Raw genomic sequence first — 27,871 nt, 5'->3', positions numbered from 1 at the left:
GAGCCCTTTAAAGAATAAACATCGCAAACTGATGCAGAAATACGGCAAAGTGTATTTAAGGCTGGACAGATTAGGACCTGAGGGAAACGGAAATTTGGCTGTCTTGTCTACTGCTATCCTTAAGCTATTACAATCTAAGCATAGGCACCTTGTTCCTGCCTTTGCTTCGTGAGACAGCTTGTAATGAGGTCCAGACAGACAGCAGAGATGGTGCCTGGCCTGGTGGAAGGATTCCTGCAGAGAGGAATGCAACTTCTAGGAGACTGAATAGGCTTTAAAAGATTCTAAGCCCAGTTCCTGCTCTCACAGCAGCCAACCAGAGGCCTCTTGAGGAGGATGTAAACATAAGGACATTCTCTCCACCGAAGATTCATGGCAACTGACATTCATAGTCATACCATTTCTGACAGTGGCGGTGTTTCAGAGGCCTGCTGAATTTTATTTTTTATTTCTGCAATTCTAGCTGGACATAAAATTCAGCCACCTGTGTATAGAGAATCAACCCTAAAACTCATATACAGTGGTACCTCAGGTTACAGGCGCTTCAGTTACAGATGCTTCAGGTTACAGACTCCGCTAACCCAGAAATAGTACCTCGGGTTAAGAACTTTGCTTCAGGATGAGAGCAGAAATTGTGCGGCGGCAGCAGGAGGCCCCATTAATTAAAGTGTTACCTCAGGTTAAGAACAGTTTCAGGTTAAGAATGGACCTCCAGAATGAATTAAGTTCTTAACCTGAGGTACCACTGTATAAGTGGTACCTGACCCCTAGGAAGCTGGCCCTGATCTAACCTGGTGCCTCACCACATTGCTAGAGGGGCTGCCCCACACCTGGTAAACATCTCCACATGTGGTGGGAATATACAAAAAAACAGCCTTTCTAGAATTCAGTATTCTGAGAAATTGATAAAGTAACAAAACAACAATTGGAAGACAAGCCAGAATTAGTTTAATTAAATATATTTCAAGACAGTAATATGGATTCACATAATAAAGAATTAGGAAGTGATTTATTAAGTTAAAAAGTCCTAGACTCTACAACTTTCCCTTATAGGGTAGTCATGGATGAAGGCAGTCCTGTATAGGGAAGTTTTTAATGTTTAATGCTTTACAGTGGTACCTTGGGTTAAGTACTTAATTCGTTCCGGAGGTCCATTCTTAACCTGAAACTGTTCTTAACCTGAAGCACCACTTTAGCTAATGGGGCCTCCTGCTGCTGCCGCACAATTTCTGCTCTCATCCTGAAGCAAAGTTCTTAAACTGAGGTAATATTTCTGGGTTAGCAGAGTGTGTAACCTGAAGCGTATGTAACCTGAAGCGTATGTAACCCGAGGTACCACTGTATTAAGTTTTTGTGTATCCTGGAAGCTCTCCAGAATGGCTGGGGCAACCTATTCAGATGGGAGGGGTACTATGGTGGTTGTTGTTGTTGTTGTTGTTGATGTTGTTGTTTTGTTACTCCTCCTCCTCCTCCTCCATCTCCTTGATTATTTCAGCTGCTGTTTTCTGGACCTTCTTGAACTCTACAATTTCCTTTTTGAATGAAGGTGACCAGGACTTTGGAGATGCTTTAAACATAAGGGATGGCTCTGCTGTAGCTGAGCACCTTGCCTGGCACCAGCCTGGCACCAGGGGCGATTGGTGGGCCACTCTGGCCCAGCCTCTGTCTCCACTGCAGTGAGCTCCTTGGCACCATTTCCAAGGCAGGTTGCTATTCCTCATGCCTAAACGGAGTCTTTTCATACCCTTCTGTTTGGCGAGAGCCTCCTGCTGCGCGGAGCTATTTCCAGACGCTAATTAGCAATCCATCGATTGGATGCAGGGGCTGTTTAATGTCTGCGCTTCAGACATACAGACTCAGCGGGTGTTGTTTCAGAGTGGGAGAATGAGGACCACAGTCTCCACTTCTCCAGCATATGTTGAGCGCGCAGGCCTCCCCCCCCCCCCGCCGACAGCGCTTTCGCACGCCACCCCAGTCTCCGGAGTGCTAGGGAGACGCCAGGGGTTCCAGGCAGAAACTCAGAGTTTTATTTCGGTGGAATGAAGGCCAGCAGAGACTGTGGTGCCATTAGGATCTGTGCCTTTCTTTATACATGCATCCTTTTCCGCTTCGTTTATGTAATTTATACACTGCCCTGTTATGTACTGAGTTGAATAGGATCCAAAATGCAGCAGTCTGATTGGTCCACAGGAGCCACTCAATCCAGCTCCAGGTGGAAGTGAATCCGCGACCTGATTGGCCTACAGGAGAATCCTGGAATTAGCCAATCACGTGGGGCCCATTGTGTAAATAATGTATATAAAGCAGACATTCTGGGGGAACTTCCATTCCTCCTCATCACTATGAGCTGAATAAAGAACATGAAATCCACTCTCGACTCCGAGTATATTTCACAGGCGACAAAGGTGGGATCCCTCATGCCCCTCATCAAAAGATGGCAGGCAAGTATACCAATATTGCCAAATGGTTTATTTTTGTCACTTTTGAATTTACTGGCACGTTCTGTATTTTGTATATTTGTATTTCCAATGCTCTGGATTTTGACAACAAGAAGTAACCAAGTCTTTGGTGTCATTGACCCAGACCTGTGGAACTCTCTGACACTAGAGATTCAGCAGGGACCTTCCTCCTCAGCTTTTAAATGCCTGCAGAAAACTTTTCTATTCCACCAGGCTTATGCATGGGGTGGCCATGTGTTTGGGATTTCCCGGACATATCCTCTTTTGGGGGGCCAGCGTGCCCATAGGAGCAGATTTCTGCATTTTACATAAAGTGTCTGAGTTTGGGGTTTAAAAAAATAAATAAATTGGGTGTGGGGTGGGGCCTGCGCTTGGCCTTGTATGTTTCCGGCACCTGCCAGGCCTTACATGGACTTCCTGGGGCTGTTCAGCCTTGCATCGTCTGCAGACGTGGAATCTTCTGAGCCAAAGACAGCCAGGGCAAGAGAGGGGAGGGAAGGGAAGGAGCAAGCAGGCAGATGAGGAAGGGGTCAGTGGCAGGGAGGGGGTGAACCACAGAGATGCAGGATGGGTTTTTGCTCTTTCGAATATGGCCACCCTACTTATGCAGGTGTCAGGCTTCCCTCCCACGGTGGCAGCAAAGAAGCAGAGAAAAACAAAGAAGTGTTCTTACTAATTAGTTCATTCAATAATCGCAGCGAGAGACAAAGGAATGCAGTCTCTATATAATGGCGTTGCTCCAAGTAAAGTCCCACCCCCCTACGTTGTTCCTATTCTACATCACCCCTGCACCAGCTAATCTGAACTTTCTGCTTCTGAGCTCTCTGTTCTACAACCCACAATGCCTGCCAGGTCCTGGGAGAGGGGGGTGGGATCAGGAATGCTTTCCAAAGACACTGAGTCTGCACCCTTATGCTTCTTCTTCCTCCTCCTGCTCCTCTTCCAATATTTCCCAGCTTCTGCCCTCTGCAGCCTCTGAACTATGCCCTTCTGCAAACCATTGTTCTAAATCTATCCTGTGCTCCTGTTCTCGGAAAGGTTCAGGAGAAGGGGGAGGGGGTGGTCCCTACCATTCCTCCTCAGTCCAGCCCCTGAGAGCAGGCAATTGAGGATATGCCCTTCCACAGTAGTCAGATGCTTTCTGATTTTAACTTTTTAAAATATATATTTTTATGGTCTATTTTTTTTAATGTACAATTGTTGCAGACTGCTCTGATAGCCTTTTCATGAATAGCGGTGTAGAAATGTATATTTATATACAGTGGTACCTCTGGTTGCGAACGGGATCCGTTCTGGAGGCCCATTCGCAACATGAAAAGAGTGCAACTCGCAGTAGTGCATCTGTGCACGTGTGGGTTGCAATTCGCTGCCTCTGCACATGCGCGTGATGTCATTTTGCGCTTCTGCGCATGCGCAAGCGGCAAAACCCGGAAGTAACCCTTTCTGGTACTTCCAGCTTGCCATGGGACATAACCTGAAAGAACGTAACATGAAGCGGACGTAACATGAGGTATGACTGTACATGGTGCTGATAATGCCACAGTTGCAGGTTCGATCCTCGTATATTCCCCTCCTGCATTGTAGGGGGTTGGACTAGATGACCCTCAGGGTACCTTCCAACTCTACAATTCTATGATTTTTTTTTTAAAAATCCCTATTGGGTTCTCCCTCCTGCCCTCTGACCTCCTAGAAACAACAATAACAAGCTTAGAGGACTTGAGATGACTGCCATAAATCCAATTAGAGCAGGGTTAAGCACTCTGTAGTCGGAACAGGCCAGTTTGAGCTGCTGAACAAGCAGCTGCTGGATTGCCCATTGATTCGAGGTAAATAATATTAGCTCTTATGGATCTCCTCTCTTTTCTGTTCCGAAGGAGACATCCATCTAATATGGCAGGCCTCAATGCAAAAGGCCGACCCACCTGGCCTCTGTCATGTCGAAGCCATTACACGGGAGCAAGAGTAATTGTCCCTCACACTGAAGTCATCCCCCCCCCCCCGCAAGTCTTGAAAAGGACCCAGAGTTACTTAGCAAATGAAGAATATTACAGCCGCAGTGACTGTCGCAGATGAAAAGGCAACGATGTGGGTCGAGGTGCAATCCAATCATCGGTTTATGGACCCAGCATCCTTCGGGGAGCATCAGGCATGCGTTGGATCTCCTGGTCCTAGCCTGGGGCGGAGCTCAGAGATGGGCAAAAGGATCTGGGTGGCTCAGGACTGACAGCAAACGGAAAGGGGTCATGATGCTGGAGGAAGAAGGGTGGAAGGGTCAGCTCCAGGGAGGGTCTTCTGGGGGCAAACTGCCTCCCTACTTCAGAGCACCCTCCCCCCATTTATCAGCCGCAAGTATTGATTCAGCCGTACTGGAGAGCTTAGATATATTTACTGTAACGTAGCAGTTAAATGACAAAAAGTGCCTAATTTCGATCTTGCTGTACTGCTGTTTCAGAAACTCAGTTTCCATCCTTTCCTTCTACTGATATAACATCATAAAATTGTTGAGCTGGAAGGGACCTCAAGGGTCACCTCGTTCTACAATCCTTTGGATCTTGAAGTATGGGTTCCCCCAACAAAATTTAAAAATTTGGACTTGTAATTTGGAATTTATGTGGTGTGTTTTAATTTGATGTGATTGGCCAGTTAATAAAAATTATTTTTTTAAAAAAATACAATGCAGGAATCATGGCTGAAGAAGCCCTGACAGATGACCACCCGATCTCAGTTTAAAAAACAAAGGAGAGTCCACCACCTTCAGAGGCAGTCCGTCCTGCTTTTGAACGGCTCTTACTGTCCGAAAGTTCTTCCTAAGGTTCAGTCAGAATTCTTTCTCGTCATTTGCACACATTGGTTCAGGTCCTGCCCCTCAGAGAAGCAGAAAACAATCTGGCTACGTCTTCCATGTGACAACACCCCTTCAGATATTTGAAGATGGGTATCTCAGTCTTCCCTTCTCCGGGCTAAATGCGCCCAATTCCCTCAACCATTCCTCATAATCATCTTTCTCTACACTTCCTCCCGTTTGTCAATATCCTTTTTCAACTGTGGAGCCCAGAACTGGCCTCGGTCCAGTATATCTGAAGGAGCATCTCCACCTCCATCGTTCTACCTGGACACTGAGGTCCAGCACCGAGGGCCTTCTGGCAGTTCCCTCACTGCGAGAAGCCAAGTTACAGGGAACCAGGCAGAGGGCCTTCTCAGTAGTGGCACCCACCCTGTGGAACGTCCTCCCACCAGATGTCAAAGAGAACAACAACTACCAGACTTTTAGAAGACATCTGAAGGCAGCCCTGTTTAGGGAAGCTTTTAATGTTTGATGCATTACTGTATTTTAATATTTTGTTGGAAGCTGCCCAGAATGGCTGGGGAAGCCCAGCCAGATGGGTGGGGAATATTATTATTATTATTATTATTATTATTATTATTATTATTATTTATTATAGGAATCACCAAGACAGAATAGAGGGGTACTATGACTTCCCTTGATCTGGCCAATATACTTCTGTGGATGTTGCCTAGAATAGCATTAGCTTTTTTTGCTGCTGCATCACCCTGTTGGCTCATGTTCAGCTTGTGGTCTGCTTGGACCCCTAGATCCGTTCCCCATGTACTGCCGTTAACTGGAGAGCAGGATGCTCGCACAGGAATGCAGGAGCCATCACTCGGTGGAATGGCTGAGGAACCCTTTCCCAGTAGAAATTTGTGACAATCGTTTTAGGAACAACAACAAACATCTCTGCAGCTCCTTCCTTCCCTGAGGGCATCGCAGGTGATGGCATAGCTGTCTGGTAAACAAACCTGCTTTCTATTAATCCACTCGCTCAGCTGTCTATTGCTACCTCTTCCACAAACAACGCCACCATTGATTTAGTGTCCCTTGGCTGGATCGATTTTTCCTTGTCAATCAAGCGCATGACCATGCAGACCCATCTCCTCCATGCTTGCATGTTCCCTCCTTATCCTGCGATTGGCTCCAGGAAGGAATTGGCTAGAGGGGCAGGAAAGCAGGGATGGAGAAAAATGTCAATTTGGGTGTCGCTCACTTTCTCTTTTCTACAGTCTGATTCTCCACATGCCCAAATCAGCTTGCAATTTGTTTCTGTTCGTTTGAAGAAATTGGTCCTCGTGAAAATCCACCTGCGGTTTAGTTTGGATATCTTCTCTCACACACTTTTTTCTCCCCTAGGCCATGTTGTCCAAGATGCACATTTTTGCACAGCAAGTTCCCAATTGCAAAGCATTTCTGCACACCTGATTTCACAGTTTGCAACAACAGATGCATTTTCGCGCTTGGCTGGAGAACCGCAATGCAGAATTCACTGCGAATTTTAGAGAGTGGTGCTGTTTCAGTTTGCATCTCGTTTCAGAAATCACGAATTAGGCAAGTTCGCCTTTAGGTGTGAACAGAATCAAATTTCTCCCCAGAGAGGTTGAATACAATAAAGTTTTTTTAAAGCCCTGCTAGATCAGGCACGGAAGTGAGAGCTGGACCATAAAGAAGGCTGATCGCCAAAGAATTGATGCTTTTGAATTATGGTGCTGGAGGAGACTCTTGAGAGTCTCATGGACTGCAAGAAGATCAAACCTATCAATTCTTAAGGAAATCAGCCCTGAGTGCTCACTGGAAGGACAGATCATGAAGCTGAGGCTCCAATACTTTGGCCACCTCATGAGAAGAGAAGACTCCCTGGAAAAGACCCTGATGTTGGGAAAGATGGAGGGCACAAGGAGAAGGGGACGACAGAGGACGAGATGGTTGGACAGTGTTCTCGAAGCTACCAGCATGAGTTTGACCAAACTGCAAGAGGCAGTGGAAGACAGGAGGGCCTGGCGTGCTCTTGTCCATGGGGTCACAAGAGTCGGACACGACTAAACGACTAAACAACAACAACAACAAAGATCAGGCACAAAGCAGACCATCAAGTCTATCATCCTCTTCTCAGTGTGGGCAACCAGATGCCTCTGCAAGCAGGACCTGAGTGCAACAGGGCTCTCTCCTCATTCACGATCCCCAGAAACTGGTTTTCAGAGGCCGATTGGCTCCAACAGTGAAGACAAAAATAGGCAGTCCAAGGCCAGTAGCCTTTTCACAACTTGCCACATGCATTGTGGAGCCAGAGTCCACAGAGCAGGGATCTGGGGGTAGCTTGGCCAGTTGTGCCAAATTGGTCACGTATGAATTGGAGCGAAGAAGAAGCGGTTGATGACTAGCAGCCGGCCTCCCTGTCCCGAAGACGGGCTTTAATAGCTTTCCTTTGTATTTCTCTACAAACATCCCCTTTCCTGACCTGCTCTCCTTTGCTCTCGATGCTTCCAGATAAATGCAGCATCTGTTAAAAAATAAGCCTGAAAAACTCATGCCGGCTCAGCCCTGCTCAGAGGGGAAGTGCTCTGCGTCTAATTGGGTAAGTAGACTTCACTGTAATGTCAAGCTGATGGCGAATTTTGCCTGAGGACGAGTGGAGGGAGAGGCAAGGAGAGGTTCTGGAGTGCCGTTGTAGATCTTAACAGCCTTGGATTTTAACTAGCTGCTTGCAAGCCTGAGGATGCTTCCCAGTTTTGTCTTCTGATAGTGCTCTTAAAAGCCAGCATCCTTGGGAGGCTTGGGAAGGGAGGGGGGGAATACAGTGGATGAACACACAGACTCATAAAACCATAGGATCCCAAGGGTCATCTGGCCCAACCCCCCAATGCAGGATTCACAGCTAAATCTAGAACCTCCCTTTGGAGTGCAGGGTAGATTCCTGAAAACTCCTCTTTAAAATACCACAGAAGTCTTTGCTTACTAACTCCCACCCAGAATTAGGGTTTTTCGAAGCACAGCCTGACTGGGTGAATCTGCTAGAGGTGGGGGAGAAATCTGATATAGTTTGCATGTATTTATTTATTATTAATAATAATCACATGCCCTTCACCCTAATAAGGTCCCAGGGCAGGTTATAGAGTGGATCACAACATTAAAAGACAATATCGAAAACAGTTTAGAACAACTTACGATCACAAAAATTAGGTGGTTCCTGAAATGTGCTCATGCAACTTCCTGTCTTGTCAATTGATGGAGGTGGAAGGACATGGCATGAATTTCTGGCACAACCCTAATATGTAAAAATAGTAATAGCAACAATTGGTTAATTCATAAATTACCCACTTTTCACCCTAAGGTCCCAGGACTGGTGACAACATTAAATCGCAATATTAAAAACAGTTTAAAACAACTTCCAACTGCAAAGAAATCAAGTGGATGCTTAAAATATGTGTATTGTGTATTGTGTATTGACCTCAAAGGTCAAAAGCCAGGGTTAAAGAGGCTGTTTGTTCATCACCCTCTGGCAGAAGCATAATGAAGCCAGATACACCGCTGTGGAAACAATTTCCCACAGTTAAGGGGCTGCCACAGAGAAGGCCCTCTCCCTCCTGGGCTGCCAGCTCCCAAGTCTCTGAGGGTGAAGGAACTGCCAAGAGAGCCCCCTCTGCTGATCTCAGTACCTCAGAGGGTCTGTTGGAAAGAAGGCAACCTCTTGTGTATTTGGGGGCTGAGTCTTTAAAGATGAATCTGCAAAATTTGCTCTGTCCAAAATGGAGAACCAAAACACAGCCGTCGAAATCTGAACTCACTCTGGATGCAGACAGAGTCCTTGGCCTTCATTGCAGGATCCTGGCCCCTTGCTCCTCATTCCCAGAACCCGCCCCAGGACCTGGTGTAAGACGAGGCCTCCCATTCCTCCTCTGAAGAGGAATCCCTTGACTGAGGCATGACAAGATGCCCCCCCCCCTCTCTCTCTGTGTGTTTCTTCTAAGCATCCTGGGTCTTCCTCTGTTGGAGGACAAAGCTGTATCTGTTACATAACCTGCTCTGGCCTGATGTTCTCAGGTGGACCAGCGATCCCTTTCCCTTCAGAAATGTTGAAGCCACAGTCAGTTGTGGGTATAGCTGGCTTCTGTATTCGGAATGAGAAAGGGAGCGCCATCCTTTCCTTTGCCCGAGGCAGCAAAATGTCTTGGGCTGGCCCTGCCGAGAGGCATGTCGTTTGCAATTAATAAAGGTCAAATAGCAAATCAGAAGCAAAGGCCCTTTGGGAAGGGCTGTAGCTCAGTGATAGAGCATCTGCTTTTCACACAGAAGGTCTCATGTTCAGTTCCCACTGGCCTCTCCAGGTGGGAGAGCCAGCGTGGTGTAGTGGTTAAGAGCGGTAGTCTCATAATCTGGTGAACTGGGTTCGTGTCTCCACTCCTCCACATGCAGCTGCTGGGTGACCTTGGGCCAGCCACACTTCTCTGAAGTCTCTCAGCCCCACTCACCTCACAGAGTGTTTGTTGTGGGGGAGGAAGGGAAAGGAGACTGTTAGCTGCTTTGAGACTCCTTAAGGGGAGTGAAAGGTGGGATATCAATTCTTCTTTTTCTTCCAGGTAGGGCTGGCTCAGTTTAAGGCCAGCCCTATTTCAGCCCTTGAGTTGGGTGCATGAGGACTAGAATCTTAGTTTAGCAGCAGAGCCTCTGCTTTGCATGCGGAAGCCTGGAGCAGGGGTGCTATGGTCTCGGATGCACAATTTTTGAGCATGCACTAACCAGGTGCCCCCCCACAGGCACCTCCAGCATGGCATGGCCTGGTGCTGCCCTCTCTCTGCCCACCAAGGGCCACCTCGGCCAGCAGGGCTCCTGCTTGCATGGGTGGGCAGGTGGCTCAGCATGACCCTGCTCTGCTCTGGTGGGGGTGGGGTCACTCTGGAGGCAAGGGCTGGCCTGTCAATCCCCCCACCTGGTGTATGTGTGTGTGTGCCTGCCCCGGGCTCCAGCAACCGACGCTATGCCACTGGCCTGAAGAGCCTCTGCCAGTCAACAATGATGGATCAATGGTCTGACTCAGTCTGCAGCAGCTTCTTAATGTTTCCCCAAAAAACCAAAGCAAATACAGTATTGTGCACCACTTGCCTATTGAATTAAAAACAAATACGCCTCTCCTTTATATTCCAGTAACTATAGCAAAGATTTCCAGGTGGGATCAAGCCATTCTGTTTATTGCAAACTTTTCCTTCTGTTGATCTCTGGAACATGCAGTTATAGCATCTGACTCAGCTAGCATTTGATAAGAATATTGTATTTAAATTTAATATGCTTCTCTCTCTCTCTCTCTCTCTCTCTCTCTCTCTCTCTCTCTCTCTCTCTCCCTCCCTGCATGCTTGTGAGAGCATTGTACCATGTTTATCACAGTGAAATAAACCACATTTATTAAGGTAACAGCTTTTATTAAAATGCTTATTAAGTTCAGTGTGCTTGATTTCTTCCAGCCGTCGGCCATAACAAAGCATAAAAGAGATGCCCACTTTTAAGAATATATCAGGCAATCCAATTTGAAATTCTCAGGTTGCTAAAAGACTCCCACACACATTTATTATTTTATTTTATGTCACTACTGTAAGTGTATATGAATAAGCCTGGGAAAGAGTTGAAAAAAAATGGGGGGGGGGAATGTATCCCATAATGGACAAGACCTGTGGAGTGGAGTTATAGCTCAGGGTAGATCAGAAAAGGGCAAGCAAAATATAGCATGCCTGGGTAGCTCAGTTGGTTAGAAGAGTTTGGATTTGATATCCCGCCTTTCACTCCCTTTAAGGAGTCTCAAAGCGGCTAACATTCTCCTTTCCCTTCCTCCCCCACAACAAACACTCTGTGAGGTGAGTGGGGCTGAGAGACTTCAGAGAAGTGTGACTGGCCCAAGGTCACCCAGCAGCTGCATGTGGAGGAGTGGAGACTCGAACCCGGTTACCCAGATTACGTGACTACCGCTCTTAACCACTACACCACACTGGCATGGTGCTGATAATGCCAAGGTTGCAGGTTCAGTCCCCATATGGGACAGCTGCATATTCCTGCATTGCAGGGGGTTGGACTAGATGATCCTCAGGGTCTCTTCCAGCTCTTTGATTCCATGAAATGATCAAGGGGATGGAGCAGTTCGTCTTTGAAGAGAGCTTGCAGCATTTGGAGCTTTTTAGCTTATAGAGGAAAGGTGGCAAGGAGAGACATAATAATAACAAAATTTTATTTATATCCCGCCCTCCCCAGCTGAAGCCGGGCTCAGAGCGGCTAACAACAGTAAAAGTAACACAGTTTACATAAAATCACAATCAATTAATTGAAATACATTCAAAAATCAATTCATTCTAAAATCAATTCAGAATCAGATTAATGGCAACCATTGGGCTAGAGTTCTATGAGGATTACCAAAGGAGGGGGTCAGACTGTGCCTTGGCCAAAGGCCTGGTGGAACAGCTCTGTCTTGCAGGCCCTGCGGAAAGATGTCAAGTCCTGCAGGGCCCTGGTCTCTTGCAAAAGAGCGTTCTACCAGATCGGGGCCACAGCCAAAAAAGTCCTGGCTCTGGTTGAGGCCAGCCTAACCTCCCTGTGGCCCGGGACCTCCAAGATGTTTTTATTTGAAGACCGTAAGGTCCTCTGTGGGACATACCAGGAGAGGCGGTCCCGTAGGTACGAGGGTCCTAGGCTGTAAAGGGCTTTAAATGTTAAAACCAGCACCTTAAACCTGATCCTGTACTCCACCGGGAGCCAGTGCAGCTGGTATATATAGGATAGAATATATGGTATATATGGTAGAAGTTTATAAAATTATGCATGGCATGTATGCGGAAAATGGAAATTTTAACTCCCCTCTCTCCTAGCACTAGAACTCTGGGACGTCTCATGGAGCTGAATGTTGGAAGATTCAGGGCAGATGAAAGGAAGGACCTTTTTCATGCAGCATGTTATTAAACTATGGAACTCCCTCCCACAAGAGGCAGTGATGGCTGCCAACCTGAATGGCACCTGCTTTCCATTCAGGAGGCCCCAGTCTTCCAATTCCCAGTGGTATTTCCAAGTAGGGCTCGAAATCCTGGAGAACTGTTGCTGGCCAGTGTGGACGACACGGAGCAAGACGGAGCAGCGGCTTTGTAAGGCAGCTTCCGAGGTGGATCAGGCCCCGTCCAGAGATGTTCCACGCCAGCGGGCTCGTTGGTTAATTTGCATCAAAACCGTTTCGTCAGGCTTGTCCCGTCTCGTTAGCGTCCGGTCTCCGGAGATCGAAGGAGATGAGGAGGAGAGGAAATGGAGACTGACGCAGCAGGCAAGGACCAATTAGAGAGGCAGCCACACTCTCCCCTCGTCGCGGGTGAAAGGAGCCCTGAGCCAGCAGAGCAGTCAGGCGATCTCGTCAAGGGTCTTCGTTTTGAGGTCTGCACTTTCAGCGGACTTGGGAGACACAATCAGTCTTCTTTCCCAACATCCGGTCCTAAATTGCATAAAAAGGGAACAGCTGTGGGGAGAAAGGCTTGGTGAGGGACGCGGAACGAGGGAAATTGCTACTCTGAGCCTCGGGTCAGTGGTGGACCTTGGCATCTCACATTTCAGTGGTGCCCTGTGCGGTGCCAAAATCCGATGCGCACCCCCCACCTCATGCCTTCCGTTGGACTTTATAGTTGTGGCACTTGCTGCAGCGTCCCTGAAGCTCTGCAACCGGTGGGACAACACTGGCCACGCTCCCCCCTTTGTTTGGGTTTCTGCAAGATCCTTTCTGTTTTGATGCATTCCAATTATTGCATTTAGATTATGGTTATCATATTTTTTTTCAATGAATCCGGGGACACTTTTCTTTTTGAAGCTGAGTAGCAACAGGGAGTTAGTAGTGGGAACGGTGAGGCAAAAGACCCTGGGCCCAAGCACACATGCATATTGTATAAAGGTGCAAAGCCCTTCTTTCACACCCTGTGAAGCATAACTCCTGAGCCTCCCCCCATCTCTTGCCCCCTTCCCCCTTTGTTTTGACTGATCAGGGGAGGCTTGGGAGTCACGGGTGGGCGGCTGTTGCCCAGTTTTTAAAAAACTCTGCGCATTTATGTTTCACAGGGTGCGAAAGAAGGGCTTTGCACCTTGCCTGGCAGAGAAACCACATGCTTTGAGCCCCTCCTGGGTAATGGCCGCCCGCCCGTGACTCCTGAGCCCCCCCATCTGTCAAAACAAAGGGAGAAGGGGGCAGGAGATCTGTACCGCCGGACGTCCCTGGTTCCCCCTCAGCAGTGGTGGCGGCAGTGAGCAGTGAGCAGTGAGCAGCTCCTGAAGTCAGCCAGAGCCAACTGCGCTACCAGGCTGGCTCCAGGCTGCTGAGGCTGCCACTGCCACATTTCCCAGGGACAGATTTGCAAATCCAGGGACTGTCCCCGGGAACCGGGGACCTCTGGTAACCCTAATTTAGACCCACCTCTCTTATAATCCATTTCATTAAAAGTTTTCAACATAAAATACAAAAAAGCCCAGCTAATCTAGAGAAGAAGAAAGAAAACAAAGCAAGAGGAAGAAAATGGAGGAGGAGGAGGAGGAGGAGGAGGAGGAGGAGGAGGAGGAAGATCATAAAGGGCTGTCTATCACAGTTATATTGCAACCCTTATTCTACACACAGAGGAGCCCAAGGTCACCCAGAGAGATGCTGCTTCTTTCTTTTTTTTTACAAATTTATTTATTTGTTTTTTCAAATTAAAATTTTACAGAGGTATATCAAACATAAATCATAAAAGCAAGATTCCAAGGAATCTCCTGGACTTCCACCCTCCCCTTTGTGGGTCCTATTATTAATCATTTCCTCCCGCGTCTTTTATGATACTCCAAATCCTTTACCTCTTCCGTTATGTCCAGAATTCAACCTTAAACTACAAGTGATATTGCAATCCTACTAAGGATTTTAACTGTTTACAATGGTCTTTAAGATAAGTTATCAATTCCCCCCATTCCTTATTAAAATTTTGGTCTTCCTGATTTCTGACTCTTCTGGTCATTTTAGCCATTTCAGCAGTGAGCTTCATGGCTGAGCAGGGATTTGAACCCTGGTCTCTCCCAGGTCATAGTCCCACACTCTAACCACCATACCACACTATTTCTGTCATGACCTCCTGTGGCCATCACAGAGGACCACCAGAAGAGCCTGCTGGATCAGGCCAAAGGAGGACCATCTATTCCAGCTTCCTGTTCTCACAGTGGCCAACCAGATGCCTGTGGGAAACCGCAACAGGACCCGAGTGCAAGAGCAGCCCTCTCCCCTCCTGTGTTTTTCCATTCAGAAGCATGGCTGCCTCCAACTGTGGGTGCAGAGCAGAGCCATCATGACTGGTAGCCTCTGACAGCCTTGATAGTTCCTCAGTCAAGGAATGAAGCTGGACTGCGTGTCACCAGGTGTAGGGTGGATTGGTGGGGCTTCTTGAAAAAAGCCTTGTGAGCCAAATGGGGAGGCCTAATGAGTGGGTCACATTTGGCCTTTGGGATAGAGGTTCCCCACCCTTGTCAGAGCTGGAGAGATTGCTGTGGTCAAGTAGGGAATGGGACAGAAACTGGTACCAAATGACCCTTCCCTCCCCAATGCAAAACTCTGCAGAGTCCAGCTTTCCTTGCTGCAGACTTGAAACTTGTTGTTTTCCTCTGGTGTGGAGATCACTCTGCCCGAGATCTCTCTCTGGGGTGGTAATTTCCTCAGCCCAGACAGAGTCATCTCTCATTCCTCCAACCCTGGCTCCAAGGAGACTGGTAGGTTTGGACTGAAAGGTCCGCCTGAGACTTTGCTGCCTAATAATGGTCTTGCTCTTAGGACCCAGGGATATATGGCAGAGGAAGGAGGGCTTGGCTGCCCATCGGACATCTTCACTTAATGGCGTTAGCATTTCCATGGTCACAGCCTGGCAGTGAGTCTGATTGAAGATGAGCTAATCAGCTATCATAATCTCTCAGTGTAATGAACAAATTAAAAGGGAAGGAAGGAAGTTCGTACTTCTGGCTCGGGAGGTTGCCTCAGCCTGTTGGCCTGTAGAATCGATAAGACAGGGGCGCATTGATTTGCAGCAGGAATGGGGGCAAGAAGACACAAGTTGCCAGCCAACCAGAACAGAATACTGCCCTGGCTGACTTTGGGGGGCTCTGGGCCAATTGCCAGGCGCTCTCTCTCTCTCTCTCTCTCTCTCTCTGTGTGTGTGTGATATAAAGCAAAAAATGTGGGTTTGTGGCTAGTGTCTTGATGCTTAAAGCTAGAAGGCTGGAAGTGACAGACAGCAGGCACACATTTAATGCACACATTGAGACAGTGGCAGCCATGTTCCACTGCACTGGTGCTTGGCTCCTGCTCACAGGCATCTGAGACAAGACTGCTGGACTAGATGGGCCATTGGCCTGATCCAGCAAGCTATTTTTAAGAACATAAGAAGAGCCTGCTAGATCAGGCCAATGGCCCATCTAGTCCAGCATCCTCTTCTCACAGTGGCCAGCCAGATGCCTGTGGAAAACCTACAAGCAGGATTCGAGCACAAGAGCCCTCTCCCTTCCTGTGGACTCTAAATAAGGCAGCTTCCTGGGTGCTTATGCCAAACCAGGGTGCAACAGATCACATTTGTGCATGCAGTCAGTTTCCTCTTGAACCATGTTTTTCTTTAAAGGTAAAGGTAAAGGGACCCCTGACCATTAAGTCCAGTCGTGGCCGACTCTGGGGTTGCAGCGCTCATCTCGCTTTACTGGCTGAGGGAGCCGGCGTTCGTCCACAGACAGCTTCCGGGTCATGTGGCCAGCATGACTAAGTCGCTTCTGGCGAACCAGAGCAGCGCATGGAAATGCCGTTTACCTTCCCACCGGAGCGGTACCTATTTATCTACCGTACTTGCACTCTGACGTGCTTTCAAACTGCTGGGTTGGCAGGAGCAGGGACTGAGCCACGGGAGCTCACCCCATTGTGGGGATTCGAACCGCCGACCTTCCGATCGGCAAGCCCAAGAGGCTCGGTGGTTTAGACCATATCACCACTCACATCTTTAGCCCTCATGTTTTAATTTTCTTTAGCCCTCATGTTTTTCTTTAGCCCTGTTTATTTATTACTGACTTGCCATATTTATATGCTCCTTTTAAGGCAGACCTCCCAAAGCATTTTACAGAAGATTATTACAAGCATCACTTAAAAAAAAGAAAAGACAAGTGTTTGTTTAGCAAAACCTATTCCTGTTTCTTCTCCCTTCCTCTCAGGGCAATATGGCGGCAGTTGAGTGGGGGCGGCGAGAAGAGTCCACTTTGGGGGCTGGATGGTGATAGTTTCTCAAGCTTCTTCATTCTTCTTGCTGTCATCTTGCCTGGAACTTCTACTCAGCAACCCCATTTAAATCCATTGATTTACCTCCGAGTCTTTGATAAGCAATTTAGAGAGATTTAGGCTGTTATCCCACGCTGGATCACAGCAGGACAGGAGTGGAGAGCCAAATTGATGAATCTAAAACCCTTTGGTGGGAAAATGACTGACCTTAGTCACATCAGCTTCTGCTACTTGGAGGTTGGGACACATTGTCCTTTCTGTTCCGACACCCTCTTCAAATGTCTGTTTTTTATTTTGAACCCCTGAAAAAACCCTGCAAAGACTTTTAGCAGATGAAATATTATTCCTATTGCAGTTGATGCTGTTATTGATTACCCTTATACTTTGCTTCTCTGTCTGCAGTGGACGGAGAGTTAAAGCAAGGGTGAAAAACCTTATAAAAAATTAAGCAAGGGGATAATGAAAAGGGAGGGGTAGTTTTAACCACAGTCACTCCCTAAAACCATTTTGCACAGAACCGCATTCATCAAAATTCAGACATTGCAATGAAATAAAATCCACTTTCCCTCCTCGTTTTCTCTCTATGCTAGGAAAAAGACTTTGCTTGTTCAATTTCTGGAGGGGAGGTTTCTGTTCCTTGCCAGGGAAGAGCAAGATAGCTCTTTATTTCTAACAGGGAAAGTTCAGCTGAGACGTCCGTACAACGGATTTGGTGAGTGAGGGAGAAAGAAGACTAGAAGTAATTTCAATCAGGAATCATTATGCCCTGCTTTGTTATGAACATTCACGACATTGACATTTTGCTGATCAGCCTCCATTTGACTTCCCATCCTTGGGCAATAAAACGGCAGGCTCACTTGGCCTGATGGGCATCTGTAGCAGTTTCTCAGACACCTGCACAGAGAGCACAACCTTGCTATAGAATCACAGAATCGTTGAGTTGCAAGGGATCCCAGTTGTCATCTAGCCCAGCATCCTGCAATCAGTTAGATCTGGTCCTGGTTCCAGTTCCTAAGAATATAACGTAACAGAAGCCTATTGGATCAGGCCAGTGGCCCATCTAGTCCAGCATCCTGGTTTCACAGTAGCCAGGAAGTTGCCTGTGTGGAACCTGCAAGCAGGATTCGAGCACAAGAGCCCTCTCCCCTCCTGTCGTTTCCATTGCTGCCTCCAACTATGGAGGCAGAGCATAGCCATAATCTTGGTTAGTAGCCAACGATAGCCGTCTCCTCTATGAATTTGCTCAATCTTCTATTAAAGCCACCTACGTTGGTGGCCATCATTGCCTCCTGTGGGAGTGAGTTCCATAGTTCAACTATGTGCTGCATAAAGAAGTACTTTCTTTTATCTGCCCCAAGTCTTCCAACATTCAGCGTCACTGGATGTCCACAAATTTTATTGTTGTGAGACTGGAGCTCTCCGTGGTTCTGCAGCCCATAACCTACAGTGCAAGGGAGGTTATGAGCTGCAGGACCACGGACAGCTCCAAGAGAGTAATTTGTTCAGAGAGGGGTTGAAAGCAAACTTGGCCTCTCTAAGCCTCTGCCCAGAGGATACATCCCTAGGATATACTTCCTTGAGGAGAGTTGTCCAACCTGGGTCAGTTGTCCAACCTGAAGTCAGACCCCTTTCCTATGTTCCGTGGTCTCCTGCCTGCTGTGCCCAGTGCACTGTTGAAGGCGTTAGCCTCCTCAGACTAAGGGCCTATGAGAGTCCTTGTTCAGAGTCTACCTACAGGCCTGGTGCTATGATTCTATGAATGTTGGAATGAAGAAATTGAGGGGAAATTCATCAAATTTGCAGATGACACCAAAGTGGGAGGGGTAGCTAATTCCACAGAAGGCAGAATTGGGATTCAATATGACTTTAACAGACTGGAGAACTGGGCCAAAACAAAATGAATTTCAATAGGGACAAATGTAAGATTTTACACTTACTGCACAAATATAAGATGGGGGACATCTGGCTTGCCAGTAGTACATGTGAAAAAGGATCTAAGGGACCACAAGCTTAACACGAATCAACAGTGTGATGCAGTACTGCTCTATTCTGCATTGTTCAGGCCTGTTCTGGGCACCACAATTTAAGAATGATATTGACAAGCTGGACTGCTTGTAGAAGAGGGCAACCAAGATGTTCATGGAAACCAAGCCTGATGAGGAACGTTTGAGGGAGTTGGGTATGTTTAGCCCGGAAAAGAAGAGACTGAGATATAATAGCCATTTTCAAATATCTAAAGGGCTGTTACATGGAAGTTGGAACTAGATTGTTTTCTCCTGCTGTGGAGGGTAGGACCTGAGCCAACAGCTTCAATTTACAAGAAAGGCGATTCCGACTAAACATCAGGAATAACTGTCAGGGTGTTGTCGGCAGCTGCTGGCTGATTCTCAGGCAGGCAGTGAGACAGACAAACAGCAAGCTTTTTCAGTTCTGTTTACAGTAGTACCTCGGGTTACAGATGCTTCAGGTTACGGACGCTTCAGGTTACAGACACTTCAGGTTACAGTCTCTGCTAACCCAGAAATAGTACCTCGGGTTAAGAACTTTGCTTCAGGATGAGAACAGAAATCATGTGGTGGCGGCGTGGTGGCAGTGGGAGGCCCCATTAGCTAAAGTGGTACCTCAGGTTAAGAACGGTTTCAGGTTAAGAACGTACCTCCAGAATGAATTAAGTACTTAACCCAAGGTACCACTGTATTAATACAATTTACAAAGACAAAGTCAAGATGCACCGTAATGCCTAACGTTGCCCCAAGAGAAGCTCCACCCCCTTTGCCGTTACTTCCCTATTTATCTGCCTCCTCCTCCTCCTGCCTCCAATGGTGGCTAGTACATGACAGCTGCCTCTGAGCTCTCTGTTCTGCTATACCCAGCAGACACCTGGTTTTGGGGGGGAGGGTACAGGTTCTGGGATACTCCCCAGGGAAAGCATCTCATTCCATTCTTCCACTATTCTTCCTCATCTGCCCAGTTCCTGACAATAACTTTCTGATCGTAAGAGCCATTCGACAGTGGAATGGACTCCCTAAGAAGGTGGTGGACTCTCCTTCCTTGGAGGTTTATAAGCAGAGGTTGGATGGTCACCTGTCATGGATGCTTTAGTTGAGATTCCTGCATTATAGGGGGTTGGACTAGATGACTCTTAGGGTATCTTCCAACTCGACAACTCTATGTAATAGGGGAAAAACTGCAGATTTTGCTGTGCTTTGCCTTCTGTTGATAAAGGGCAAAACCACCAGGATTTGTTTCTCTCGGTCCCTGCTGAGGGGTCCGTATTTATAGCCAATTGACTTTGCACACGGCCTGACATCAGGTAATGCCACTTACCAGGGTACTCTTGAGCAGTCAGCAGGGTGCGCACCTTCTCACCCTACCTGGAAACAAGAGCCAGTGTGGTGTAGTGGTTAAGAGCGGTGGACTCGTAATCTGGTGAACTGGGTTCTTGTCTCCGCTCCTCCACATGTAGCTGCTGGGTGACCTTGGGCTAGTCACACTTCTCTGAAGTCTCTCAGCCCCACTCACCTCACAGGGTGTTTGTTGTGGGGGAGGAAGGGAAAGGAGATTGTGAGCCGCTTTGATACTCCTTAGGGTAGTGATAAAGCGGGATATCAAATCCAAACTCTTCTTCTTCTTCTTCATGGGATGAAGATGGTCCCAGGCCCCATCTCCTCCTCTCTCTCTGAGCAACAAGTCTGCGAAAGCTTTGAAGCTATTTATAATCTGAAGAGACAGCAGGGACTTGATAGAACAATGGCTGGATTCAATATGAGGCAGCAATGCCCAGCCGTGGCCAGCGGGAACAGCCAACAGCTGTATTCCCAGGGGACACTTTGTTCTCTGGACCCTCCTTTCAGCATGGAAATTACCAGCCAGTGACTACGGCCTGCCTGCAATTTCCCACTAAGTGGCTGGAAGAGCTGAGTTTGCATCAAAAGGAATCTGAAAGACTATATCCCACCGGGGGCAGAAGGTAATGGCGGTTGAGTTGCAATTAGATAGTGCTGGAGAAAGGAGAGCTACTTTCTCTCTCGCTTCAAAACGGCACAGAGTTAAACCTGCCATTATCTTGCTGCAAACTCTGCTTAGCACAAGGATATTCCCTGGATGGCACAGAAGAACATCCGCCTCTAGACCTGGCCATTGAACTCCAAAAGCCGCAAATTGGGACACCCATAAGTATGCCATAAAGGCAAGAAGCTTCATGATGCTAGAACCTATGGACATCCCATGAAACTGAACGTCATAGAATTGTAGCGTTGGAAGGGACGCTGAGGATCATCTAGTCCAACCCCCTGCAATGCAGGAATATGCAGCTGTCCCATATGGGGATCAAACTTGCAACCTTGGTGTTATCAGCACCACAGTCTAACCAACTGAGTTATCCAGGATGGGATGCTGGAAGATTGTCTTACCCCATATATGCCCACTCCACCCCTTCGATCTACAGAACTCGCACTGTTATGGGTGCCACATCATACCCATTCTGTATTTATAAGAAATCAATCTTTTAGTGTAGCAGCACCTGCACTTTGGAACTCCCTGCACACTGACACCAGGCAGCTGCCTTTGCTGTTCTCTTTCGGCACTTGTGAAAAACATTATTGTTTAGACAAGGCAGGTATTTAGAATACCGATGTATTCTTAGTTCACTGCTGCTCTTAAATTTTTGAACACTTTTAAATTGTTTTTATTTTACAGTTGTACCTTGGTTCTTGAACAGAATGTGTTCTGGGAGTCCATTTGACTCCTGGAACTGTTCAAAAACCAGGAGTGTCCTGCAGCCAATCGGAAGCCGTGGAAGCCACGCTGGCCATTCAACTTCCGAAAATCATTCGAAAACCGGAACACTTACTTCCAGGTTTCAGTCATTCGGGAGCTGATTTATTCAGGAGCCAAGGTGTTTGATATCCAAGGTATGACTGTACTAGTAATCCTGTTGTTTTAGTCTTTTTAAAAATCACTTTGAAGTTTTTTACAACAAATGCTATGAAATAATAATGTAAAAACGTAATTTTGGGAGATTCAGGACAGAGAAAATAAAGTCCTTCATGCAAGGATAAACTGTGAAACTCCCTCTCACAGGAGACAGTAATGGCCTCTAACTTGGATGGCTTGCCTGCACCCCCGTCTGCCGACGCTGCCTGACCTGTGAAACCCTCACGGGGAAAGACACCTCATTAAATCCTCTCCAAAGTTTAAACTGAAGTGTGAGAATCCGCATAGGCTGCATAGTTCACACCACAGGGGAGTTTTATTTTTAATTTTATTATTACATTCCTATCCCACTTTTCTCCCCCAAGGAGCTCCAGGTGGTGTGTGGGGTCCTTGCCCTCCAAATTTCATCTTTGCATCAACCCTCTGAGGTACGTTAAGCAGAAGAGGCAGGGACTGACTCCCAAGATCATCTAGTGAGCTTCAAGGCCAAGTAAGGCATTTGAACCCGGGCCTCCCAGGCCCTAGCTGGGCCCTCTATGCACTGTTCCACACTACAGATGGTGATTTGTTAAATGAAGGAAAAGTACATAACCCACCATCCAAGACAAAAATAATAGACGTATAGCAAAACCCCTGCAACCCACCTATGGGATTTTCCAGCAAAATTTACTCTCCCTTTTGATATTATACCTCTTCTTCCGTTCATTGACTGGGAGCAGGCAGGAACCGCAGGAGAATTCTTTTCCAGGCTGCAGAATTGTGCTGCAGAGGTGAGCAAGGCAGCAGACCCCAGAAATTCTCTTTTCTGTGTCGCTGCACAATCTCCGGTGCAGGAGACCCGCTGTTAACGTCTCTCCACCTGACCGCCACTTGAGTGACAAGCGTAGCAGTACAAGACAGGGGATGCTCCATTGCTCCCTGGCTGTGGCAGCTTGTCTTGGCTCACTGCCCCCTTGCAACGCTGATTGCGGTAAATCCCAGCTGAATTGCCGACCTTTGAGCTTCTTGACGGAGCTTTCCCTTCTGAAGGTTTCTGCTGAGTCATCGCGGGGCTCTCCGTCCTTCCAGAGTCCATCTGCTCCAGACCTGCCTAAGTGCATCTGAATACCTTCCCTGCTTCTGATTGTTGTTTTTTCACACACACACACACACACACACACACACACACACACACACACACACTTTTTTCTGTTTTACAATTTAAAATACTCATTTTACATCCTTAAGATACCAATGACTTCCCTTCTTCTCTTTCCATGGTTCATTTTACATATTATAAATCCCTGCATATTTTACAAAAACTATACCATTCAGCATTCCATTATTGCATCCATCAAAACTTATTTACACCGTTGAATTTATCTTAATGCTGCCAGCATTTTCAGCTGTGCACAATTATTTCCCATATATTCAATAAACGTTTGCCAATCTTCTTTAAAAGTATGTTCTTCTTGTTCTCTTATTCTATATGTTAGGCTTGCGAGTTGTGCATGTTCTGTCAACTTAAGTTGCCATTCTTCTTTGGTTGGGACCTCACTCTTTTTTTATTATTATGTATAATTTTCATTAGATTTTCTGTTTTACAATTTTAAATACTCATTTTACACCCTTAAGATATCAATGTGTGTTGTGTTTTTTCTGGCCTCATGCCTCGCCTTAAGGGGAAGGCTACCAATGGCTACCAGTAATGACAACTGTGCTTTGCCTCCATAGTCAGAGGAAGCAATGCTCCTGAATGCTATTTGCTGGAAGCCACAGGAGGGGACAAGACTATTGGGCCTGAGTCCTCCCTGAAGGTTTGCCACAAGCATCTGGCTGGCCACTGTGAGAACAGGATGCTGTACTAGGTGGGCTCTTGGTCTGATCCCATGCCTTCCAACATTTCTCTGATGAAAACAGGGACATCCTATTCAACAACAACAACAACATTTATACTCCACCCATCTGACTGGGTTGCCCCTGCCACTCTGGGCGACTTCCAACAGATATAAGAACACAATAAAACATTAAACATTAAAAAAAAACTTCCCTATACAAGGCTGTTTTCAGATGTCTTCTAAAGGTTGTATAGTTACTCATCTCCTTCGCTCAGGGGGTCTCATAGCTCCATATCCTCCAACATTTCCCTGATGAAAATAGGGGCATTCTAAGGAAAAGCAGGACTTTCTGGGATCAAATTTTAAACTGGGAGGGCTTCTGTAAATCCAGGACTGTCCCTGGAAAATAGGGACACTTGAAAGGTCTATGATCCAGCAAGGTAAAGGCAGCATAGCTGTCAACTTTTCCCTTTTCTTGCGAGGAATCCTTTTCGGAATAAGGGAATTTCCCTTAAAAAAAGGGAAACATTGACGGCTATGAAAGGCAGGGGTGTAGCTAGCTGCTCTGGCAGCCAGAGTGGTGGGTGAGGGGCGAGCTGCCCACAGAGTCTGCCTGGCGGACACAAGCCCCACGCTGCCGTTTTGGGAAGCGCAGGGCCCTGAGTCACAGCATCGCTCCCAGGAGAGACGTGTGGCTTGGGCACACTGCAGGCTAGGCCCTACGGTAAGTGCTGCCCCCTGTGGTGTGCCGTTTTGTCACCCCCTCAGGGATGACACCTGGGGCAACCACCCCCCTGCACCCTCTTTCCTATGCCCCTGGGTAAAGGTAAATGACCCCTGGACAATTAAGTCCAGTCAAAGGAGTCTATGGGGTTGTGGCTCTCATCTCACTTTCAGGCCGAGGGAGCCAGCATTTGTCCACAGACAGCTTTCCGAGTCATGTGACCAACATGACCAAACCTCTTCTGGCACAACAGAACACCGTGACAGAAACCAGAGTGCACAGGAACTCTGTTTACCTTCCCGCCACAGCTGTACCTATTTATCTACTTGCACTGGCGTGCTTTTGAACTGCTATGTTGGCAGGAGCTGGGACAGAGCAACAGGAGCTCATTCCATCTTGGGGATTTGAACTGCCAACCTTCTGATCGGCAAGCCCAAGAGGCTCAGTGGTTTAGACTACAGCGCCACCCGTGCCCTGATCCAGCAAGGATCCTCTGCACAGTGGGACTTCCTTCTTGCTTCACGGATTACAGTTGTACCTCGGGCTAAGAACTTAATTCGTTCCGGAGGTCCGTTCTTAACCTGAAACTGATCTTAACCTGAGGTACCACTTTAGCTAATGGGGCCTCCCACTGCAGCTGCATGATTTCTGTTCACATCCTGAAGCAAAGTTCTTAACCCGAGGTACTATTTCTGGGTTAGCGGAGTCTGTAACTTGAAGCGTCTGTAACCTGAGGTACCACTGTATTGGATTCAGCTTTGCCACTGGAGAACTTGAACTCTCCATGAAAAGGAGGCTGTGCCCAAGTCCCATCCCTCCAAATAGACCGTCTCTTCCTCGTATGATGCTCCTTTTATCATCCTGCATACCTGACAGCCCATCACCGCGCAAGATAGCTTTCCTTGGCAGTAGCTCTGAAATCATTAGGCCCTTAATTGAATTAGGTAGTCTTGCCTCTTGCATCTAAGTGACTCTGAATCCCGGGAAGCAGAGAGCCAAATCCCGCCCACAGCCCCCCACACGGACTAAATGAAATGAGTGTCGATGTGCAAGCCATGATCGATGTCGGGGTTTGTCCCACGTGCCACTGGAACGCAATCCCTAATGCAGTTCTGGCAGCAGGCCCACATATGATTTTCTGTGGAGCCACCTGAACCTTGAGTGAGGAAAAAGGGAACATTTCCTGTCCCCAGATGCAAATGGAGAGAGTGTTACACAGCTTTTAGAGTCATAACACTGTAGAGTTGAAAGGGAACCCAAGGGTCATCTAGCCCAACCCTGTGCGATGAATGTGCTCAGTTTCATCAGGGATGAAGGGATCCATTTTGCCCAAGCCTACCCAGATTTGTATGGGACACGGGTGGGTTAAACCACAGGGCCTAGGACTTGCCGATCAGAAGGTCGGCAGTTCGAATCCCCATGACGGGGTGAGCTCCCGTTGCTCGGTCCCTGCTCCTGCCAACCTAGCAGTTCGGAAGCACGTCAAAGTGCAAGTAGATAAATAGGTACCGCTCTGGCGGGAAGGTAAATGGTATTTTCGTGCGCTGCTCTGGTTCGTCAGAAGCGGCTTAGTCATGCTGGCCACATGACCCGGAAGCTGTACGCCAGCTCCCTCGGCCAGTAAAGCAAGATGAGCGCCACAACCCCAGAGTCAGCCACGACTGGACCTAATGGTCAGGGGTCCCTTTACCTTTACCTTACCCAGATTTGTATAGTTGTCATGCATTTTAATATTCAGCTTAATTGTATAATGCATAATTTTTAGCAGGTGATTTTATTTATATTTTGAAATTTGTAGGTTAACTTGTTTTTAGCTTCTGGTTTCCATCGATAATTTGGGTGTATATGGAGCCATTGAAAAAGAGCCAACATGTGCTCTTTGTCAACATTCTGATGCTCACAGCTTCTCTTTCAGCAGCGAGATTGCCTATGAACCTCACATGGCTTCACACCGGATCCAGCAATTGTTGAAGACCTGTGTGGTGCTCTCTCTCTTCCCAAGCCCCTGAAGTCTCCTATTTCCCTTTCTCTACTTCCCAGAATTTCTTCTCCTGCTTAATTCTTTCTTTATCATGCCAAGCTCTGCATTATTCTCTCCACGTATTCCCCCCCTTCAATAGAATCATAAATAAGACATGAGAGGAGCTAAAACAGAAAAAAGTGCCCAATCTTTTATTCTGGTTTATTGCAAATTCAAGACGGAGCCGTCTGCGCTCGTGGCCCCTGGGAGTCCCTGGCTTGCACCCCATGGCCAGAACGAGCTTGTTTCTATCCTGTTTGTTTTTTAAGTTGGGAAGCAGTTTTCATTCGTTGCTGTGAAAACTGACTCCTTGTCTTTCTACCCAACAAAGGGAACTCAACGTTGGCTTGAAGACAGATTCCCCATTGTTTGGGGGAATAGAGGCATCATTTGCTTTTCAGTGAAACAGGCGTACCTCTGAAATGTATGGCCTTAAACAAACCAAAAGCCATCCTATCTCACAGGGCTGTTGCTTGACAGAGAACCTGGTGATTTGACAATATTGAAATTGTATACACAATTGTATACACAATGAATGCGCTCAGTTTCGGGACCCTCTCGGCTTATCTGAAACCTCTTCTTTCCAATCTCCACATAATCTCAAGTCCATATGTGGCAGGATTGTGTGCATGTCAACAAGTTTGGGGACCGTGTCCAGGCCAAATAACACAGGTTGTGTTAATTTTCCACGTTTGTAGGAAGTAACTCCAATTAACAGAACAAGATACTGATAACTCATTTGCCATCAGCTACCCATTTAGTTGCAGCTCAAGACTGGAAGGACCTTCTATGTTCTCTGTCATGAACTGGTTTTAAAAAGCCTTATTTATAGTTGCATCAGAGAAATTAACCCACCAACTCCGGGTTCTCAGAAGGGAAGAGGGGCCTATAGGGCTTTGTGGCTTCCTGGTGGTCCTTTGCAGCTTATTTAATAACACAGTCACCATGCAGTGGTGAACCATATTCTGATCTGAGGATTAGCTCATTTCGCTTTTATTTTATTTTATTTATACCCCACCTTTCCAAGGGGCTCAAGCTGGTGTACTTGGTCCTCACCTCCTCACCTAATTCTCACAACAGCCCTGTGAGGTAGGTAGGGCGAGTGGCAGGGACTGGCCCCCCATGGCCACTCAGTGAGCTTCATCGCCAAGTGGGGATTCGAACCCTGGTCTCCCAGGTCCTAGTCTGACACGCCACCCATTGCACTGCACCGGCTCTCCTTTGAAATGCTGTTACAACATGCTGGAAATGCTAACTTGACATGACTTAAGAGTTTGGGGAGAGCTGAGAGGCAATCTCTCCGCTCTAAGACAAATTGCTTTAAGCAGAAAAAGACCACCAGAGAGATTAAAGTTTCAGAGAGAGGGGGAAGGAGAATCTACCCCCTGTTAGCTTCCAAATGTTTCTAATCAGTATTTCCATTATGTTTTTTTCTTTTTCTTTTAGGGCTCTAAGTATTTCTTCTTAGACGGAAGATTCTGCCTCAGTCGGAGGTTTAATAAATGATATTCAGAGGCCGAAGACATCGTGAAAGTATCTGTCCCTTGGCAGTGATGGGGAGGAGGCGGAGATCTAAGTGGAAGTGTCAGTTAAAAGGCCTTCCGTGAGCCCCGCTAGTATTCAGTTGCTCTGTTCTTCTACGACGGCAACGTAGATCTGCACTTAAGGAAGCATCACAGTGTTTCCTGAGATGCCTTGGGGAGCAGGGAATACTCAGGATGAGACGGTTAAATCTGCTATGATTAAATGGGCACAAGATGTTGGACATAACATTATGTTTGCTGACTGGGAACAGTTGTGGACCACCGGTATGT

This window comes from Podarcis raffonei, chromosome 15 (genome assembly GCF_027172205.1).
Source record: "Podarcis raffonei isolate rPodRaf1 chromosome 15, rPodRaf1.pri, whole genome shotgun sequence".
Classification (NCBI taxonomy): domain Eukaryota; kingdom Metazoa; phylum Chordata; class Lepidosauria; order Squamata; family Lacertidae; genus Podarcis; species Podarcis raffonei.
Note: the sequence above shows the minus strand (reverse complement) of the source record.